Genomic DNA, 23,500 nt, shown 5'->3' on the forward strand with positions numbered 1-23,500 from the left:
AGAATCAATTGATTGAGGGCAAAATGAATCAAATAACAATGCATATGGATAAAGATATTTTTAAATAGAATATGCAGAGATGACAAAAGAATCATTGCATAGAAACTAAATCTCCAGTATAGATGGCAGGGGATGGGGATGAGAAGGCTTCTGATTTGAAGGGTTATGTACGAGGGAAGGTTTGAGTGTGCAAACTACAATCAGTCATTGCAGGTGTCTGATGCCCTCAGTCTGTTGAATACAAGTCTAAGGTAGCGGCCAAGTTTAACAGGGAAGAATGATTGGAAGGAAGAGAAAGTGGTGTCTGTCCAGGGTGTTTTTCACTATTGGGATACGAAGTATCTTAGCAATTGAATTATGATTGAATGTTCAGGCATTTCTGGACTTAGCATGAGGGGTATGCCCAAGCTCTACCAACTTTCCCTTTCCTTTACTCAGCCTAGGAGCAAGTCACAGAAGAAAACGTAAAATGTGGATTGTTCCTACTTTTGACCCATGGCCAACTGGAAATGTGCTGACCCTATTTTCCAGTATTGAAAGAATATATATATATATATATATATATATATATATATATATATATATATATATATATATATATCATGCCTCAACATTCAGAGTTTGAAGCTTAGGTTCTACTAAATGTTTCATTGAAGCAACCAGGAAGTGAACTACCTTGAATAAGGGATAGTTTGTATAATAAAAAAAATTGTATGAAAATCTTAGGCTGTAAGGAAAGGAGAGACAACCAGCAAGGTTAAATAAAATAAAACTGAAAACAAGGAGACCATTGATATCCCTACCCTAACTACCTGTGTAAGAGCGGTGATGTGAGTTGACGTCATGTGAGAAAATTGATGAATTGGTCAAGTGGAAGTCATGGGAAGAAGACTTGCATTCAGGTAAGCAGTAGAAGTAAAGATTTCCAGAAATCATTTATTTGGCACAGACGCTTTGAGGAGCTTGTAACTTAGTCTTCTATAGAAATGGGATTCTGTGTGAAGAGTGACTTTTCTGTCTTTTGGAAAGCCTTGGGCTGCATTATTATTCCATCTGTAATGAAAATCAAAGAAAGGGTTTTGCTTAATTTCGAGAAAACATCTCCCTTCAATACACTTATGATCCAAACATAAGTAATCAGAAAGCCACATTAATTTTCCTAAGCTGTGATTTAAGTTGTTTTGTGTTGATTTCGATTACATAAATACCATGACAAGGAACACGTGGAGTTTGATTACCAGTTAAAATGTCATCTGAGCTGAAAAAGCAGTGGGAGGAAAAGCTTGAGAGCCACTTAAAATGTTCAAACTGAGCAGACAACGCTAGTTGAGTAACTAAATGTTGCTTTTCACTATCACGTTAATTTTGCAATCTGGGCAGAGAAAATGCTATTGTCAAGAGTTCTCCCAGTATTCAGATTAGCACTGTTCATAATTCTAGTGTGTCTTCATAAAACATAGGACTGCTAACGACTGTTGTCTAGATGCACTTACAGTCAGTCTCTCATGTCAATAAAAGATTCATAAAGAACATTTGCCTTTTTATTCACAGGCATGTAAATATTTCATATCTAATGAAAACTTGTGCTCTCTCAGAAGACATTGAGCAATGTCATTGGTGAAATTCTCTTGCAAAGAGAGTGGCATCATTTCTCTGAACATAATGGCATGGTATAATGGGGTCAGTCCTAATACCCTCATCTTTCTCTTGGTGGTATTTTCTGTCACAAACTTTTCCTTAAGCCACATTAAATACACATATTTTTCTATCATGCAGACAATTGCCCTGAGCCCTTGGGACACTTCTCAGTAAACACTCTTTTTTGCACAGTCTCACATTTTATAGATCCTTAAGAAAGATTCATGTTTACTCAACCACAGAAGATATATACTTAACCATTTACATGTTGCATTTTAAATTCCCAAAACGTAAAAGAAGGACATCCGTCATGATGATCAACAGGCTCTCTCCTCACATGCCCCACACGCACAGCACTACCAAGATATATGAAGGCAATCTTCCAAGAAATCTAGCATTAAAGTTATGTGCAGAAATAGAACACCCCAGAACCCAGCATTGTTTTAATAGGACAGAGTGAAGAGTGATCTACGTAAATACATTGTTAGGTAGTATTGCTGGCCATTTCACTGGTTAGTGTCTGTTCACTGTGGAAAGTGTGTTAGGAATTATGTGTCTCGACAGAAATTAATATTATACGTGAATCTATAAAATAGTTTGAAGGAGAGTCACTTTGCCTACTTCCATATAGTCTGCTTTTGCCATAGTCTTAGAAGTCTTACCTGCAACACCACAGACCCTTCCCGTTGAGACAGCAATGTGCTTTCTGCAGGATGTCTTCTTTATAGATATCTTCACTCAGACTCATACAGTCCTACTTGTCTAATATACAAACCTTTTAACAATCTCAAGAAATTATTATTTGTCAAAAGCATTTCAGCATGTTAGAGAGGCCAGGGAGGGACACAGAGATAGAGGGAAGGAAAGAGGGAGAATATATATTGTTATATAGCATAAAATAATATAATGTGTAATATAATATGATGAAAATTGTTTTAAATTGCAGACACAACAATTTAAGATGAAATAGCTCCAAAAATCCCACCGAGCTCTTTTTTGTTGGTTCGCAATAAAGTCTGGGCGTGCAATCTGCCTTTTAGAAAAAGGAAGACCAAAGTGTGGATGCTTCAGTCCTTCTTAGAAGGGGGAACACAATACTCATGGGAGGAAATACAGGGACAAAGAGTGGAGCAGAGACTGAAGGAAAGGCCATCCAGAGACTGTCCCACCTGGGGACTCATCCCATTTGCACCCATCAAGTCCAGTCACTATTGCTGATGCCACGAAGTACTTGCTGACAGGAGCCTGATATGGATGTCTCCTGAGAGGCTCTGTTAGAGCCTTACTGATACAGATGAGGATGCTTGCAGCTAATCATCAAACTAAGCCTGGGAACCCCAATTGAGGAGTTAGAGAAAGAACTGAAGGAGCTCAAAGGGTTTGCAACCCCATAGGAAAAAAACAACAATATCAACCAACCAGACCCCCCAATGCTTCTGGGGACTAAACCACCAAAAGCAGTACACATGGAGGGAACAATGGCTCCTGCCTTGAGAGACATGAGTAAGGGAGAGGCCCTTGGTCCTGTGAAGACTCAATTTCCCAGTGTAAAGGAATGCCAGGGTGTTGAGGTGAGAGTGGGTGGGTGGGTAGGTGGGTGGGAGGGGGAGCATCCTCATAGAAGCAGAAGGGGGAGGGGACCAGGAAAAGGGATAACATTTGAAATGTGAATATATAAAATATTCAATTTAGAAAAGATAAATGTAAAGAAAAAGTAGATTGTTTGCCCCATTGAGACGTCCTTGAAGAAAACTAAATTTTAATCTGCAAGTGGTAATAGATTAAAGACAGCTTTCCATTTGGGCTGCTGGTATTGTCCACTTCTCCTTTTATAAAAGAAAATGGATATTTTATTTATTTACATTTCAAATGTCCTCTTTCCCAGGGATTTGCCCTCCACAACGCCCCCTCCCATCTCCTGTCCCCTTTGCCTTGATGAGGGTGCTCTCCCACCCTCCCCCATCCCCACCTCACTGTAGTCCCCTTACACTGGGTTATCAAGCCTCCACAAGACCAGGGGCTTTTGCAGGACCAGAGTCCTCCCCTCCCATTGATGCCAGATAAGGTAATCCTCTACTATACATGTAGCTGGAGCTATGGACCAAGCCATGTATACTCTTTAGTTGGTGGTTTAGTCCCTGGGAGATCTGAGTAGTCAGGCTAGTTAATATTGTTGTTCTTCCTAGGGTTTGAAATCTGCTTCAGCTTCTTCAACCTTTCCCCTAACTCTTCTATTGGGGTCCCTGTGCTCAGTCTGATGGTTAACTGGGAGCATCTGCATCTGTACTGGTCAGGTCCTGGCAGAGCCTCTCAGGGGACAGTTCTACCAGGCTCCTGTCAGCAAGTACTTCTTGGCATCAGCAATAGTGTTTGTTAGAGTTTGGTGTCTGCAGATGGGATGGATCTCCAGGTAGGACAGTCTTTGGGTGACCTTTCCTTCAGGTTCTGCTCTGTTTTTTGTCCTGGAATTCCCTTAAGATATGAACAATTCTGGGTTAAAATTTTTAAGATGTGTGGCAGCCCATTGCTCAACTGGGTGCCGTGCCTATCTACTGGAGATAGTCTCTAGAGATTCTATTTCCCCTTCATTGAGTATTTCAGCTAATGTCATCCCCCGTTGGGTCCTGGGAACCTATGGATTGCCTGGTGTCTGGGACTTTCTAGTAGCTACCCCTAGTTCCCATCTCCCACTGCTCCATATTTCTTTTCAATTTCCTGACCCTCTGAACTTTGCTCCTGTCTCATCCCATACCTGATACTGCCCCCTTTTTTCACTGCCTCTCTGCTCTCCTTCACAGGTTCCTCCCTCTATCTCCTGTGATTATTTTGTTCCCCCTCCTAAATAGGATTGAAGCATCCATACTTTGGTCTTCTTTTTCTTAAGCTTCATGTGATCTGTGAGTTGTATCATGGGTATTCTGAGTTTTTAGGCTAATATCCACTTGTCAGTGAGTATATATCATCTTTGTTCTTTTGTGATTGGGCTACCTCACCCAGGATATTTTCTAATTCCATTTGCCTGTAAATTTCATGAAGTGATTGTTTTTAATAGCTGAGTAATACATCATTGTGTAAATGTGACACATTTTCTGTATCCATTTGTCTGTTGAGGGACATCTGGGTTTTTTCTAGCTTCTGGCTATTATAAATAAGGCTTCTATGAACATAGTGGACCATGTGTCCTTGTTATATGTTGGAGCATCTTTTGGGTACATACTCAAGAGTGGTATAGCTGGGTCTTCTGGTAGAATGATTTTCTGAGGAAACACCAGATAATTTCCAGAGTGGTTGTACGAGCTTTTAATCCCACCAGAATGGAGGAGTGTTCCTATTTCTCCACATCCTCACCAGCATCTTCTGTCACCTGAGTTTTTGATCTTAGTCATTCTGACTGGGATAACATGGAAATCTCATGGTTATTTTGATTTGAATTTGCCTGATGGATGTTGAACATTTCTTTCTCTCTTTTTTCTTGATTTTTTTATTGGATGTTTTTATTAACATTTCAAATGTTATCCTCTTTCCTGGTTTCCCTTCAATAAACCCATTCCCCCTTCTTCTATTAGGATGTTTCCACACACAACTACCCCCTTACCCCCTCCCCAACCTGATATTCCCCTACACTGTGAGTTTCAGACTTAGCAGGACCAAGGGTTTCTCCTCACATTGGTGCCCAACAAAGTCATCCTCTGCTACATATGCAGCTGGAGCCATGGGTGGGTCCATGTGTACTCTTTGGATGGTGGTTTAGTTCCAGAGAGCTATGGTTTGTTGGTATTGTTGTTCTTCCTTCAGCTCCTTCAAAGCTTTCTCTAAAGCCCCCATTGGGGACCCCAATCTCAGTTCAGTGGTTGACTGGGAGCACCCACCTCTGTATTTATAAGGCTCTGGCTGAGCCTCTCAGGAGAAAGCTATATCAGGCTCCTGTCAGGATGCACTTTTTGGCATCAGCATTATAGTCTGGGTTTGGTGGCTGTACGTATATGGGCTGGCTCTGAATGGCCATTCCTTCAGTCTCTGCTCCAATCGCTGTCTCCCTATCCCCTCCTATAAATATTTTTGTTCCCCGTTTTAAGAAAGACTGAAGTATTTAAACTTTGGTCATCCTTCTTCTTGAGCTTCATGTGGTCTGTGGATTGTATCATGGATAATTCAAGCTTTTGGGTTAATATCTTCTTATTGGTGAATGCATACCGTGTGTGTGTTTTTGTGACTGGTTTACCTCACTCAGGATATCTTTTAGTTCCATCCATTTGCCTATGAATTTCATGAAGTCATTGTTTTGAATAGCTGAGTTGTACTCCACAGTGTAAATATACCACATTTTCTATATCCATCCCTCTGTTGAAGGACAGATGGATTCTTTCCAGTTTCTGGTTATTATAAATAAGGCTGCTATGAACATATAACAAGGAACATGTGTCCTTGTTATATGTTGGAGAATCTTTGGGTATATGCTCAAGAGGAGTAAGGCTGGGTCCTCAGGTAGTACTATATCCAATTTTCTGAGGAACCACCATACTGATTTCCAGAGTGGTTGTACCAGCTTGCAATCCCACCAACAATGGAGGAGTGTTCCTCTTTCTCCACATCCTTGCCAGCATCTATTGTCACCTGAGTTTTTGAACTTAGCCATTCTGACTGGTTTGAGGTAGAATCTCACGGTTTTTGACTTTCATTTCCCTGATGACTAAAGATGGTGAACATTTCTTTAGGTACCTTTCAGCCATTCAATATTCCTCAGCTGAGAATTCTTTGTTTAGCTGTGTACCCCATTTTAATAGGTTTACTTGGCTCTTTGAAGTCTAACTTCTTGAGTTCTTTGTATATATTGGATATCAGTCCTCTATTGGATGTAGGATTGGGAAAGCTCTTTTCCCAATCTATTGGTTGTCATTTCTCCTAATGACAGTGTTCTTTGCCTTACACAAGCTTTACAATTTTATGAAGTCCCATTTGTTGATTCTTGATCTTAGAGCATAAGCTATTCAGGGAATTTTCCCCAGTGCCTATGTAGTCGTGGCTCTTCCCCACTATTTCTTCTATCAGTTTGAGTGTATCTGGTTTTATGGGGAGGTCCTTGATCCACTTGGACTTAAGCTTTGTACCCAGTGATAAGAATGGATTGATTTGCATTCTTCTACATGCCTACGTACAGTTGAACCAGCACTATTTGTTGAAAATGCTATCATTTTCCATTAGATAGTTTTAGCTCCTTTGCCAAAGATCAAGTGACCATAGGTGTGTGGGTTCATTTCTGGATCTTCAATTCTATTCCGTTGATCTACCTGCCTGTCTCCATACAGTTTTTATCACTATTGCTCTGTAATACTGCTTGAGGCCAGGGGTGATGATTCTCCCAGAACTTCTTGTATTGTTGAAGACAGTTTTTGCTATCCTGCAGTTTTTGTGATTCCAAATGAATTTGCAAATTGCCCTTTCTAACTCTATGAAGAATTGACTTAGGATTTTGATGGGGATGGCATTGAATCTGTAGATGCTTTTGGCAAGCAGGCCAATTTTACTATATTAATCCTGCCAATCCATGAGCATGGGAAATCTTTTCATCTTCTGAGATCTTCTCTAATTTCTTTCTTCAGACACTTGAAGTTCTTGTCATGTAGATCTCTCGCTTGGTTAGAGTCATACTGAGGTTTTATGTTATTTTGACTATTGTGAAGGGTGTTGTTTCCCTAATTTCTTTCTCAGCCTGTTTATCCTGTGAATAGAAGAAAGCTACTGATTTGTTTGAGTTAATTTTATATCCAACTGAAGTTGCGTATCAGGTTTAGTAGGTCTCTGGTGGAACCTTTGGGGTCACTTAAGTATACTATCACATCATCTGCAAATAGTGATATTTTGACTTCTTCCTTTCCAATTTGTATCCCCTTGACCCTCTTTTGTTGTCTGCTTCCTCTGGCAAGGAAATTCAATACTATATTGAATAAGTAGGGAGAGTGTGGACAGCCTTGTCTAGTCCCTGATTTTAGTGGAATTGCTTTAAGTTTCTCTCCATTAAGTTTAATGTTTTCTACTGGTTTGCTGTATGTTGCTTTTATTATGTTTAGGTATGGGCCTTGAATTCCTGATCTTTCCAAGGCTTTTAACATGAGGGGGGGTTGAATTTTGTCAAATGCTTTCTCATCATTTAATGAGATGATCATGTGTTTTTTGAACCCCCCTTTGGGTTTTGTTTACATAGTGAATTACCTTGACAGATTTCCATATATTGAACCATCCCTGCATCCCTAGGGTAAAGCCTACTTTATCATGATAGATGATCATTTTGATGTGTTCTTGGATTCAGTTTGAAAGAATTTTATTGAGTATTTTTGCATCAATATTCATAAAGGAAATTGGTCTGAAGTTCTCTTACTTGTTGAGTCTATGTGTGGTTTAGTTGTGAGCTTAATTGTGGCTCCACAGAAGGAATTGGGTAGTGTTCCTTCTGTTTCTGTTTTTTGGAATAATTTCAACAGTATTGGTATTATCTCTTATATGAAGCTTTGACAGAATTCTCCACTAAACCCATCTGGTCCTGGGCTTTTTTTTTTGTTAGGAGTCATTTAATAACGATTTCTATGTCTTTAGGAGTTATGCAACTATTTAGATGTTTTATCTGATTCTAAGTTAACTCTGGTACCTTATATCTGTCTAGAAAGATGTCCATTTCATCCAGATTTTCCAGTTTTGTTGAATATAGGCTTTTCTATTAGGATCTGATGATTTTTTGAATTTCCTCTGATTCTGTTGTTATGCCTCCCTTTTCATATCAAATTTGTTAATTTGGATACTTTCTGTATGCCCTCTGGTTAGTCTGGCTAAGGGTTTATCTATCGTGTTGATTTTCTCAAAGAACCAGCTCCTGATTTTATTGATTCTATGTATAGTTCTTTTTGTTTCTATCTGATTTTAGCCCAGAGTTTGATAATTTTATGCAGTCTACTCCTCTTGTGTATATTTGCTTCTTTTTTTCTAGAGCTTTTAGGTGTGCTTTCAAGCTGCTAGTGTATGTTCTCTCCAGTTCCTCTTTGGAGGCACTCAGATCTATGAGTTTTCCTCTTAGCACTGCTTTCATTGTGTCCCATAAGTTTGGGTATGTTGTGCCTTCATTTTCATTAAATTCTAAAAAGTCTTTAATGTCTGTCTTTATTTCTTCCTTGACCAAGTTATATCATTGTGCAGAGTGTTGTTCAAGTTCAGTGTGTCTGTGGGCTTTCTGTCATTTTTGTTGTTATTATAAACCAGCCTAAGTTTGTGGTGATCTGATAGGAGGTATGGGATTATTTCAATTTTCTTGTATCTGTTGAGGCCTGTTTTGTGACCGATTATGTTTGATTTCCTCATTTTGTCCTGGATCTCGTGAATGATTCGGTTGGATCTTTTTGCATTTTACATTTTCTTTGATGTATGTAGCAATGTTTTCTATGTTATCTTCTGCCCCTGAGATTCGCTCTTCTATCTCTTGTATTCTGTTGGCCATGCTTGTGTTTATGACTCCTGATCTCTTTCCTAGGTTTTCTATCTCCACGATTGTCTCTCTTTGTGATTTTTTTAATTGTTTCTACTTCCATTCTCTGATCATGGATGGCTTTGTTCAATTCCTTCACCTGTTTGGTTGTGTTTTCCTGTAATCCTTTAAGCAGTTTCTGTGTTTCCTTTTTAAGGGCTTCTACTTCTTTACCTGTGTTTTCCTGTATTTTTTAAGGGAGTTATGTTTTTCTTAAAGTCCTCTATCATCATCATGAGATGTGATTTTAAATCTAAATCTTTCTTTCCTGGTGTGGTGGGATATCCAGTATTTATTTGCTTTGTTGGGAGAACTGGGCTCTGATGATGCCAAGTAGTCTTAGTTTCTGTTGTTTAGGTTCTTGCACTTGTGTCTTGCCATTTGGTTGTCTCTGGTGTTAGTAGGTCTTGCTGTCTCTGACAGTTGGTTGACCCTCCTGTAAGCCTGTGTGGCAGCACTCTTGGAGACCAACTTTCTCCTAACAGGATCTGAGTACAGAAAGCTGTTTCACAGGGTCAGCTCCAGTCACAGGCAAAAACCAGGAGGATACTGTCCCAGATTTTTCCTGGGTCCTTGTGTCCTGACTCCAGGCCCCTGGGAGCAGAAATGGTGGTCTTACTTCTGCTCTCAAGTGTGCCAGAGCTCCTGGAGACTGGCTTTCTCCTCTGGGCACAGGCAGAGACCAGAGCTGAACACTTCTTTAGGTGCTTCTCAGCCATTCAAGATTCCTCAGTTGAGAGTTCTTTGTTTAGCTCTGTCCTCCATTTTTAATAGGGTTATTTGGTTCTCTGAAATCTAACTTCTTGAGTCCTTTATATATATTGAATATTAGTCCTCTATTGGATCCTACTACCAAAGCCTATAAGAAAAAACACCCTGGAAACTCGAGATGAAAGATGAAATGGATAGTTTTCTACTCAGATACCGAGTACCAAGTTTAAATCAGTATCAGATAAACCATCTAAACAGTCCCATAACACTAAAGAAATAGAAGCAGTCATTAACAGTCTCCCAACCCAAAAAAGCCCAGGACCAGATGGTTTTACTGCAGACTTCTATCAGACCTTCAAAGAAGACCTAACACCAATACTTTTCAAACTATGCAACAAAATAAAAGGAACACTACCTAATTCGTTCTATTAAGCCATAGTTACACTGATACCAAAACTACACAAAGACCCAACCAAAAAAGAGACCTCCAGACCAATTTCTGTTATGAATATCAATGCAAAAATACTTAATAAATTTCTCACAAACCAAATCCAAGAATACATTAAAATGATCATTCACCATGATCAAATAGGCTTCATCCTAGGGATGCAGGGATGGTTCAATATATGGAACTCTAACCATGTAGTCTACTATATGAATTCAAAGAAAAAAACCACATGATCATCTCAATAGATGCTAAAAAAGCCTTTGACAAAAAAAATACAAACAGCTTCATGTTAAAAGACTTGGGAAGACCAGAAGGCCCATACCTAAACATAACAAAAGCAATATATACCACTTCTCATTTTCTGTCTTGGGCTCCACCAGGGGCAGACCTGTCCAGGCAATGTGCATGATGCCTCAGTCCTTTGTGTTGATTTTATAAGTCCTGATTGCTCCTCAATTAGTATACTTCCAATTGTTGACTGGTTTTATGTAAAGGGAAATCCCAAACGCTTTTCCTAATTTATGCCTTTATGGGATTCCTGAGTAAGAGAATGAGCAAGTCTTTGCATCCTTATGTTTCTTGTGCCTCTTCTTGAGTTCTTTTATTTTATCTGTATGTTTGTGCTGTATATTCTGACGTGTTGGTTTTTGCTTTATCATATTTTATTTTATTATTTAAAAAATCAATTCCCAAAAAAGAAATGTGAATTATTTTACAAACTGATCTCAATAATAAATTATTCTTTGATATGATATGTTCAATGAAAGTGTTTGCACTTTCACGATTTAGACTTTAGGTCAGTCCTCCTTCTTTAAAAAATGTATACATGGTCTCAGGGATGCATCTTCAACCTAGCTCATGTTATCTTCTCACAGTGTTTAGTAGTATTATTTGCAACATGTCAATAAAGAAAATGAGCAGTGGAAATGTTGGACACAGGCCACCATGAGGATGAGATATGAACCCAGATCCTCAAGTATTGGAACTATTCTGCACTATTTGTACATAACCTCCCAGTTGTAGACATGTGTGCACTATCTTCACTGATAGTCCAGAATCAAAAGTCTACTTGTCACAAAAATATTCAATAAAATATTCGCAAAAATACTCAAGAAAATTCTGGCAAACCGAATCCAACAGTACATCAAAACATCATCCAACATGACCAAGTAGGCTTCATCCCAGGCATGCAGGGATGGTTTAATATACGGAAAACCATCAACGTGATCCATTATATAAACAAACTGAAAGAACAAAACCACATGACCATTTCATTAGACGCTGAGAAAGCATTTGACAAAAATTCAACACCCCTTCATGATAAAAGTCCTGGAAAGAATAGGAAATCAAGGCCCATACCTAAACATAGTAAAAGCCATATACAGCATACCAGTTGCTAACATTAAACTAAATGGAGAGAAACTTGAACCAATCCCACTAAAATCAGGGACTAGACAAGGCTGCCCACTCTCTCCCTACTTATTCAATATAGTTCTTGAAGTTCTAGCCAGAGCAATCAGACAACAAAAGGAGATCAAGGGGATACAGACCGGAAAAGAAGAAGTCAAAATATCACTATTTGCAGATGATATGATAGTATATTTAAGTGATCCCAAAAGTTCCACCAGAGAACTACTAAAGCTGATAAACAACTTCAGCAAAGTGGCTGGGTATAAAATTAACTCAAATAAATCAGTAGCCTTCCTCTACACAAAAGAGAAACAAGCCGAGAAAGAAATTAGGGAAATGACACCCTTCATAATAGACCCAAACAATATAAAGTACCTCGGTGTGACTTTAACCTAGCAAGTAAAAGATCTGTACAACAAGGACTTCAAGACTCTGAAGAAAGAAATTGAAGAAGACCTCAGAAGATGGGAAGATCTCCCATGCGCAAGGATTGGCAGGATTAATATAGTAAAAATGGCCATTTTACCAAAAGCGATCTACAGATTCAATGCAATCCCCATCAAAATACCAATCCAATTCTTCAAAGAGTTAGACAGAACAATTTGCAAATTCATCTGGAATAACAAAACACCCAGGATAGCTAAAACTATTCTCAACAATAAAAGGACTTCAGGGGGAATCACTATCCCTGAACGCAAGCAATATTACAGAGCAATAGTGATAAAAACTGCATGGTATTGGTACAGAGACAAATAGATTGACGAATGGAATAGAATTGAAGACCCAGAAATGAACCCACACACATATGGGCACTTGATTTTTGACAAAGGAGCCAAAACCATTCAATGGAAAAAAGATAGCATTTTCAGCAAATGGTGCTGGTTCAACTGGAGATCAACATGTAGAAGAATGCAAATCGATCCATGCTTATCACCCTGTACAAAGCTTAAGTCCAAGTGGATCAAGGACCTCCACATCAAACCAGATATATTCAAACTAATAGAAGAAAAACTAGGGCAGCATCTGGAACACATGGGCACTGGAAAAAATTTCCTGAACAAAACACCAATGGCTTATGCTCTAAGATCAAGAATCGACAAATGGGATCTCATAAAACTGCAAAGCTTCTGTAAGGCAAAGGACACTGTGGTTAGGACAAAACGGCAACCAACAGATTGGGAAAAGATCTTTACCAATCCTACAACAGATAGAGGCCTTATATCCAAAATATACAAAGAACTCAAGAAGTTAGACCGCAGGGAGACAAATAACCCTATTAAAAAATGGGATTCAGAGCTAAACAAAGAATTCACAGCTGAGGAATGCCGAATGGCTGAGAAACACCTAAAGAAATGTTCAACATCTTTAGTCATAAGGGAAATGCAAATCAAAACAACCCTGAGATTTCACCTCACACCAGTGAGAATGGCTAAGATCAAAAACTCAGGTGACAACAAATGCTGGCGAGGATGTGGAGAAAGAGGAACACTCCTCCATTGTTGGTGGGATTGCAGACTGGTAAAAGCATTCTGGAAATCAGTCTGGAGGTTCCTCAGAAAATTGGACATTGAATTACCTGAGGATCCAGCTATACCTCTCTTGGGCATATACCCACAAGATGCCCCAACATATAAAAAAGACACGTGCTCCACTATGTTCATCGCAGCCTTATTTATAATAGCCAGAAGCTGGAAAGAACCCAGATGCCCTTCAACAGAGGAATGGATACAGAAAATGTGGTACATCTACACAATGGATATTACTCAGCTATCAAAAACAATGCCTTTATGAAATTCATAGACAAATGGTTGGAACTGGAAAATATCATCCTGTGTGAGGTAACCCAATTACAGAAAAACACACATGGTATGCACTCATTGATAAGTGGCTATTAGCCCAAATGCTTGAATTACCCTAGATGCCTAGAACACATGAAACTCAAGACTTATGCTCAAAATGTGAATGCTTCACTCCTTCTTTAAAAGGGAAACAAGAATACCCTTGGCAGAGAAGAGAGGCAAAGATTAAAACAGAGACAGAAGGAACACCCTTTCAGAGCCTGCCCCACATGTGGCCCACACATACACAGCCACCCAATTAGACAAGATGGATGAAGCAAAGATGTGCAGGCCGACAGGAACCGGATGTAGATCGCTCCTGAGAGACACAGCCAGAATACAGCAAACACAGAGGCGAATGCCAGCAGCAAACCACTGAACTAAGAATAGGACCCCCGTTGAAGGAATCAGAGAAAGAACTGGAAGAGTTTGAAGGGGCTCGAGACCCCTTATGAACAACAATGCCAAGCAACCAGAGCTTCCAGGGACTAAGCCACTACCCAAAGACTATACATGGACTGACCCTGGACTCTGACCTCATAGGTAGCAATGAATATCCTAGTAAGAGCACCAGTGGAAGGGGAAGCCCTGGGTCCTGCTAAGACTGAACCCCCAGCGAACGTGACTGTTGTGGGGAGGACGGCAATGGCGGGAGGGTGGGGAGGGGAACACCCATAAACAAGGGGAGGGGGAGGGGTTAGGGGGAGGTTTGCCAGGAAACCGGGAAAGGGAATAACATTCGAAATGTAAATAAGAAATACTCAAGTTAATAAAAAAGTTAAAAAAATTAAAAAAAAGAATCCTAAGTCATTAAATAAATACATGCAAATGTAGCGATAATTATACATACACTATATGGAGTCTTCAAAATTTCTGAAATAAAACCATATAATAAAAACTATAAAAAAAAACGTCTACTTGAGGAAGCATGAACGTTGTCCCCTCATTGAGAGGAACACATACTTCCATTTGTTTTATTCACAGTGACTGTTCCACACCAAAGACTAAGGATTATGATGAACTCACAGTTACTCATGTCAATTCAGCTGTCCACTGCAGGAAGGGAGAGCATTGTATAAGCAAATCGAGTCTTCCTTGATTGAAATTACTTTTATCCCATGAAAAGCTTTTTAAAAATTTCACACAATTTTTCATTAGAAATTCACTAAAATTGTCACATAATGAAGACAAAACTCTCACATTTGGCTAGCTAAGCTGTCGATATGGTACTGTGGCCTGTGCAGACAGTTTTCAAGATGTTCTGGGAAACTGATAAATAAAAGTGTCCTTAAATCAATAGAAGTAACTTCAAAGGCTTTGCCTGTGGGCTGTGGCATTTCTAAGGAACTAGACATAATTGAATTCTAGCTCTTGTTGGTTTCTTTTATTTCTTTATTTCTCTTTTTCTTTTTTTTTTTCAATTGACAATGGCTAAGTTCCTGAGAGAAGGATTCAGTTTGGGGAGATAAAACTAAAGTTATCAATAAAACTCAGAGCTCGTTATAGCAGACAACTGAAGAATTCTATGAGATCTACCAATCAATAGAAAAGTTGCTGCCATTCTGTTTCAGAGACTGGATGCACAGGTTTGCATGTTTTGTTGTTTTTTGTTTTTTGTTTTTTGTTTTCTTATTTCTTTTCTCTTTCGCAGTGTCCCAGTGCGAAACCGTTTTTGCTGGTTTTCAGCCATTAGAAAAAGTGATCTTTGTTTTTCTCCTTTTTTTCTGTTTTAGCTTATGGAAGTTGGTGTATTTTCTTTCTTAGACATTGTAATACTGACCCTACTCTCTCCTAAGACTGAACTACATCAGCCACCTGTCTCTTGACTCTCTCCCTCTGTCTCTCTTTCTCTGACCCTGTCTGTCTCTCTCTTTCTCTGTCTCTGTCTCTGTCACTGTCTGACTCTATCTGTCTCTCTGTGTATGTCTCCCTCCCTATCCTTCCCTCCTTTCCTTCCTTCCTGCCTTACTCCTACCTCTCCCTCTTTCTTATCTTAAACTAGCTATACTCACGTTATCCTCCAATAGTAGTCTCTCCACTAGTACTATTGAATTTGCTAGTCCTTTGTGTAACAAACTTCTGGAGATCATTTGTTCATTAAAAATGTAGTCTTATCTTTCTTTGGAATAATCAGTGTAACCTAATATGAATTTTCTACCTTTCATGCACAATGTATAAATTTATCCACATCTGGTTATACCACAGTCTCATGCTTTCATCGCTATTCTTCCTTTTCAACTGAAATGTACGTTGAATTATTTTGTTATGTGGTATGTCACAAGTCATACACACAGGTATACATTTATATAAAAATAATAAAACCTATTTCCCTGAACTCAGTGTCCTACATAATAATACAGTGGCATGCATCATTCCAAAGAGCGCCTCTGCTATCCTGATTGTTTCTGCCACCAGAAGAGAATTATTTTCTCAACTCTTGTCTTACAAAATAGCTTTTGAAAAATTTGATCTCACACGTTGTTACTTGTAAACAATCAGTTTTGCAATCTTTCTTCAGTAGGCTGCATAAAATTGTATCATTCTCCATACAGTCTTCCGAGGATTGCTGCTATCGCTACATCATATTGGCACTTACACTTGTGAGGCATTGCCTTCTGTTGATGGATGAGATTACAACATGTGAGTGCACATTACAAATTACCTACGAATCTCTCTGTTGCTGTGGATGGACTTGTTTTTCCTCTATCTTATGTTGGTTGACTAAGACTGCTATGAAAATATCATATGTAATGGTGCGTTCAAATTTACACTGCAATCATAAGGAATTTCCACTATTCTTAGATTAATCCATCTACCACTTCATTTTACTACCCATTCACTACCTCCTTCAAGTCCCCAAATTTTCTAGGAAAAATTGCCATGTTAATTTGCTTGCTTTAGGACTCTGCGTGCATTTTCGAACAGGTCTAAGATTTCTCCAGACAACTCAGCTGTCTTTCTGCTTTCTAAAGTATGTCTCATAACCCTCACCCATGTTGGTGGATACAAATTGATTTTCATTTCCATCCACTGTAGATTAGCTGCAGGAAAATCAATGTGTATTTTTAAATGTACCATTTTATTTACTCTGATCTTTCTTCTTGTCTCTCTCCTAACGTGGATTCTCTGATGGGCTGACCCCTGACCTGACTCCTCACAGCTTCTATATACGTTCTTCCCTAAGCAAAGTGTTTCCGCTAGAAAACATGTTGGAGTCATATTTAGTAGTAATTTCTTGAATTTTCAAAATCCATGGATATGCCTAATGAACATGAACTTATGAACCTTTGGGTAGTAAGCCTAAGAGCAAACAACTTATCCTGTATCAATTCTTCTCAGGCTTTAGACCTCTAATGAGTTATCCAATGCCGAGGGGTCAGGTCTGAAATCATATACATACAAGCAACACTCAACTGACGCAGCATGTTGTATCTATATATTTATGTATTTCTAAATATATTAAATAGATATCTATATGCATTGAGGGGAAACGGTCATAAATTTCAGTGGGAGTGTGGAAGTGCAGAAGGAATTAGAGGAAGAAAATGCAAAGGGGTAAAGGTATTATTGTATTTTAATATTTTTTTGTTGTTGTTTAAAAGAATCACAATTATCGTTAAGATACAAAATCTTTGCTGTGTATTTTTTTATTACCTAAAACAATAAGATCTTTTAGTTCCAGAAAAAAATTTATTTTAAAATAGTGTATTTCAACTATACTGAAACCAGGGGAATATAGCCCTGATTGGATACATGACACAATCTCCAGTTAGACAGACAACATTGGATCATCAAATCACAAGATTTTCTTGAGTTCTAGGTAACTACAGTGTTTATTATTGGACCAAGCTACCAAACATTCTAGAATTAATTTTACTTATGAATAATTTGTAAGGTTTGCCTCATTTGTCCATGGAGCTTTCAGAAAATAAAATGTGTGTGCACATGGGCCTCTGTGTGTGTGTGTGTGTGTGTGTGTGTGTGTGTGTGTACATATGTGTATGTTTAATGCTTATATGAAGTTTTTCAAAGGTTTTCTTGGGCCTTTTGAAGGTAAGTGAGATCTTTCTCTTGAGCTCTGAGGTATTCGTGTTAACTCCTCTACGTTCATTATATATTTAAACCCATTGGTGAGTCCCATCCTGGCCTTTCAGTCTTTTCTTTCACAGTTTATTCATATTTCATGATTTAATCTACTTCTGTATGTTCTCCAAATATCTTTCTGTCCCTGCATTTTTTTTATTCTGCATGTCCAATGGCTTCTAAAAATGGTATATGCTATACCATAGGCAGGCATGACTTCCTCTGCTTCCTACCAGTGCACATTATAAAAGTTTCAACAACTTACTGTGGAAGTGCTGTATAGATTGTGTTTTTTTCTATAACCAGTGCATATCTGTCATAAACATGAGAAAGGAAAACTGTTATAGTCATGCCTAGATAATTTGCCCAATTATATAATTGCATATTTCCAAGTAAGTTTGCTGCAACTCACCACATAGTTGTTTAATTAATGAAAAAGGAACACAGTAATTAAGGACTCATTAGTTTTAAGATAAAAATATATGCAGGCAACACGTTGCATCATCTAGACTGAATGCAATTGATCTAACAATAATGAATTCCTAATGAAACTTCAGGCCCTACAGGCAGATTTTTTAGGTGGGTAAAGAATTCCATTTATCTAACAAGTCAGCAAATGTTTGGCACAATTCACTGAAAAAATACAGGATAATAGTCTTTGCATTACCATGAGAGTTTTGAGTCATTTTCTGCACATCACCAATAGGGACTTTATTATTTACCTTTCATTAACTTCTTTATCAAAATAACATTCTACTTTCCTGTTCTGTTGTCATTCCAGGAGCTCTGGGATATTGTGTAGCTTGTTTTGCTAGTCTTAAAATATAGAAGATATTTAATTACTGCTTCCCAGATTATTGATAGAATAGAATGTGATAGTGAAGCCAGAGAGACTGTCAGGAGTTTCCTGTTATTCTGACAAAGGAATAAAACCAGAATTATTTATAATATGGACTAGCAAAATTATGTGTCATGTCCTCAGTTTATAGCAAGGACATTAATTCATCTTCCTAATGGAAATTCAGGAAGCTTCCCTTTCTTCTTATCCTTATCGTTGCTTGGTATGTATTTGACACCATTGTAACTGATATGAAACTGTGTTATGCTTTAAGTTACATTTCGATGAAGATTAATGGTATGCAATAATTTTGTATACATTTGTTGACCATTGGTATATCTTCTGTTGAGAAATAAATACTCTTGTTCTTTATCCACTTTATTCAAAATACATATTTTAACCTAATTTATTTGAATTACACATCTTCCTTGGAAAATAATTTATTATAAGATGTGTAGTTTCCAGTTGATTTTCCCCTATTCTGGAGTAATTTTAAAATTATTATACTGAATTATTTCAGAAGAAGAGGGAAGGGAGATAGGGAAGGGGCTTATGGACAGGAAACCAAGAAAGGGAATAACATTTGAAATGTAAATAAAAATCCAATAAAAAAATAAAAGGAAAAAATAAAACTATGTAAATAAATGAATAAATAAATAAGAGTACAGATGGACAGAATCATGCGTCCGGCTGCATATATAGCAGAGGATGGCCTTGTTGGGTATCAATGGCAGGAGAAGCCCTTGGTCCTGCCAAGGCTAGAATGCCCCAGGGTAGGGGAATGTCAGGGTGGGGAGGTGGAGAGGGGTGGGCGGGTGGGTGGCTGGGGGAACAACCTCAAAAAAGCAGGGGGAGGGGGCATGGGATATGGAGTTTATGGAGGGGCAACTGGGAAAGGGAATAAGATTTGAAATGTAAATTTTAAAAATGTCCAATTAAAAAAAAAAAAGGAAAGGGTGCTGGAGGCATTGCATATGTCAAAGAATGTAATTAATTCACATCCATCGTCCTGTACACTAATTAATTCAAAATGGATCATAGACCTAATTTGAAACAGTGAAACTGCGAAAAGAAATATAGACAGCACTCTAAGTGATATAGGTATAGGAAGAGACTTTCTGAATAAGAACTCATTTGCCCAAGAATTAAGGCTGAATATAAACAAATGGCACCTCATAAAAATAAAACTCTTCTTAAGCTGTGTGCAGTGGCACGATCTTTAATTTGAGCCCTCAGGAGTCAAAGGCAGGCTGATTTCTATGAGTTCAAAGCCATCCTGGCGTCTAAATCGAGTTCCAGGACAGAAGATCTGGGGCTGTTACACAAGAATCCCTGTCTTTAGAAAACAAAACAAAAATGCCAAAGCCTCTTCCTTACGGCAAGGGAGCAATCAGATCAATAAAAAGAAAGACAACAGAGTAAGAGAGGATCTCTCTCTCTCTCTCTCTCTCTCTCTCTCTCTCTCTCTCTCACACACACACACACACACACACACTCACACACTCACACACACTCACGCACGCACACACACGCATACTCACACATGTATGTGTGTATACCTATGTACATATAGGTACAGATATATGTCTCTGTTTTTGAGTCATTTTTAGTCTGATAGACTATGAGTATAAACACAAAAGATAAAATAGAAATAGGTAAGAAATTTCTCAAAAAGTGTTGAAAAAATGCTGGCATGAGGGGGAAAAGGAACATTCATTCACTGTTGGGGGTATGTTCAGGTGCTGTGGAAATCCATATAAAGATCTCTCAAAAATCCAAAAATAGATCTAGCATATAACCCAGCTACACCATTTCTTGACAAATGCCCATCTAAAGTGGCATCTGACTCCAGAGATACCTGGTCAACTGTGTTCATTGCTGATGTAATCATAACAGCTGGGAAATTGAAGCAGCCAAAATGTCTTCACCTATGATATATGATGATACAATAAAAATGTGGTACATAAGCCCTATAGAATCCTACTGATCTGCGGTGAAAAGTAAATTTCATGGGAAATAGGAATAGAATATTTTATAGTGAACAAGGCAATCCAGAAAGACAAACACTGCATGTTCTCTTTCATTTATGGGTCCTAGCTCTTAATCTTTGCATGTGAGAACATAACCCAGAGTAATTCTTAAAATGAGGAAAATAAAAGGGATTATGGAGGATAAACAGAAATTAAAATCTGTGGATTGTAGGGTAGTAGGAGTTGTGACATCAAAGTGTAGATGGGAAAATGGAATAGGGGGTCTTTAGGCAGATAGGAGGCAACACAGAGCTGGGAGTGGAAGGTGTAAGGAACACACTATTTCTACATTTACTTAAATCTGTATAAATGTATATGAGTATGTATTACATGGATAAGTAAATTAAGTGAAGTCATGCCACTTGAAGTAATAATGCTTCCACCCCAAATCCATAGACTATGTAATAAAATCCCCATGGTTGGACATGAAAAAGTCATTTTGACTTGTCAGGGAAGTCTAGTAGACACCCAAAATAATGTTATATAACTGTAAAACTCTTATAATATCTTCTATCAGATTTTTCCCAAATAGTGTTAGATTTATTTATTTAATTTACACTGTTTTCTTTGATATCTACTACTTTTCTACTTCCAAAAGTCAGTATTTAATTTAATATAAAAGTAACTGAATAGTAATGAATGCCAAAATTTTTAAAGTAGTAAGTACATGCGCGTGCATGCATGCGTGTGTGCATGTGTGTGTGTGTGCAAGTCTGAATATATGGAAAGAAAAACCTAGGAGATAATTTGTTTAGATAATGATGAACTTAAGTTCAAGAAATAGAATGATAAAACATCATATATAGTCAGTTATACAGTTAACATGATATGAAAATATGGATCATATTGATAACATGAGTTGAACTAATGATCAATGTTTTAACTTTTTAAAATGCCACAGTCCATACTGTGGAGTAAGAAACAAGTGACTTTTATGGTTCCTTTTTGTGATAATTTATCTTCACTGTCAACTTGACAGGATATATAATCACCATAGCAACCCATTTCTAACTGTGTATAGAAAGATGTTTCTGTTTACCCAGAATCTAGATATTAACATCCTTTGGGTTGGGATGCTGGACCAAAGGTAAAAGGAAAAATAGAGCTAAACTCCAGTATTCATATTGCTCTGCATCTTGAAGGAGGGCACAGTGTGACCAGCTGTCTTCTGCTCCAGCAGCCAAGACTTCTCCCATCCCCAGAGATGAACTTTATCCCCTCTGAATATGAACCAAAATAAACCCTGTCCTCAAATACTTTTGTTACAATTATGAGATATGTAATCCACTCTCATTCCTATATCTTTTCAGAAATTAGCACTTCAGTAGTAAACATGAGAACTCATATATCGTTTAGATAAACTAGTGTTTCTATTATGCCCAATAATCTAAGGGAAAAACATAATTTTAATTTGCCATGCTAACATTGGAGTATCTAAACTTCTTCCCAAAAACTTTGTTCCATAAGTGCCTTATAATTTTAGTTTAAGGTATCTTGGGATAATTATGTAATCCTTGGCAATGGCTCACTCTGCATAATCTGTATATGTTATTTTTAAAAATTAGACAGCAAAATTGTGAACTTAAGATTTGAAAACCACAAATTTATATCTCAAAAATATATCCCTGCTCTTACTTGGCCAAACCTGTTATTCCAAGTTTCAAAGTGAGACATTTCATGTAATTAAATTCAGTAGGAATCCCATTTGACTTGTGATGGTTGTCAGTAGAATAAAATATAAGAACTGATTTGATTCCTTTTCACTCAGGTTTCAAGTCATCTTGTATTATATATCAAATTTTCTTCCAAAATTGTTTAGGCCTCTTTCAGCCTCACCTGAGATACAAAAACAGTCCTATGAGTTGTAAATCACTAAAGTACAAATATTTCTCCTGGAATGATCCGTAAGCCGAAGCAATTTGGAAGCCAAGTGAATTCTTTAAAGAGGTGTTAAAAGCAACAGTAAGGAGCAGCCTGCGAGCATATGCACAGAAGAATGAAATGCAATCTGTCAGCAGTAGAAAGGCAAATAGCAATGTTCTCAACTATAAGTGGAGAGGAAAGAAAAAAATGGTGTGCAAACACACAGCACGTGGCTCAGGGGAATAGAAGGGAAGACATGGATAGGATGTTGTGCACAGGTAGAGTAGAAGGAAAACTGGATAGGATGATATGTGCAGGCAGAATAGAGGGGAAAGACTGGGATAGCATAACATGGACATGGAGAATAGAAGGCAAACATGAGGTAAAATGTCTTAGTTACAGTTTCTATTGCTGTGAAAAGATATCATGACTGTAGCAACTCTTATAAAGGAAAACATCTAATTAGGTCTAGCTTACAGTTCAAAGGTTTAGTCCATTATCATCATGGAAAAACATGGTGGCAGGCAGGCAGACATGGTGCTGGAGAAGGAGCTGAGAATTCTCTATCTGGATTGGCAGGCAGCAGGAAGTGAACTCAACCCCTTGTGACACGCCTCCTCCAACAAAGCCACACCCCCTAATAGTGCCACTCCCCATGGGCCAGGGATCTAAACACAAGCTTCCATGGAAGACATTCCTAGTCAAACCACCAGAGATGGGGATAAGATGTGAGCAAGTACATGGAGCAGAGATATGGTGGTAGGATGATGTGTGCAAACAGAATCGAGGGAAAGGAGGACTGGGATTGTATGGGCATCCAGAAAAGACGCAGTAGGAGGAATATTTCCAGTAGTCTATAGCATAACAGGATAATTGTTCTTGGCCCAAATTAATGTATTTAAACTTAGCCAGGAGAGAGAGATTTTTAAAATGTTTTCCTCGCAAAGAAATAGTCTATACTCAAAGGGATGCATATATCGACTAAATTGACCATATATTTCACGATGCATACAAGCACTAGAATATCATACCACATCTCAGAATATCTACAATTATTTTGTTAATCGAAATTATACATATTTTACTATCTTCATTGAAAATGTATCTTAAGGTCATGTGTCTATGTGAGTG

At 38.1% G+C, this 23,500-nt stretch overlaps 1 long non-coding RNA gene across 1 annotated transcript; it reads right to left on the reverse strand.

Annotated features, from left to right (window-relative positions):
• Window positions 1–922: 922 nt before the first annotated feature.
• On the reverse strand, window positions 923–22,963 carry LOC134482550 (uncharacterized). Its single transcript, XR_010058790.1, has 2 exons — window positions 22,847–22,963; window positions 923–1,053 (listed from the first exon to the last, which is right to left on the reverse strand). It is a non-coding gene; the product is annotated as an uncharacterized LOC134482550 (long non-coding RNA).
• Window positions 22,964–23,500: the final 537 nt, after the last annotated feature.

This window comes from Rattus norvegicus, chromosome 16 (assembly GCF_036323735.1).
Source record: "Rattus norvegicus strain BN/NHsdMcwi chromosome 16, GRCr8, whole genome shotgun sequence".
In the NCBI taxonomy this organism is placed as follows: Eukaryota; Metazoa; Chordata; class Mammalia; order Rodentia; family Muridae; genus Rattus; species Rattus norvegicus.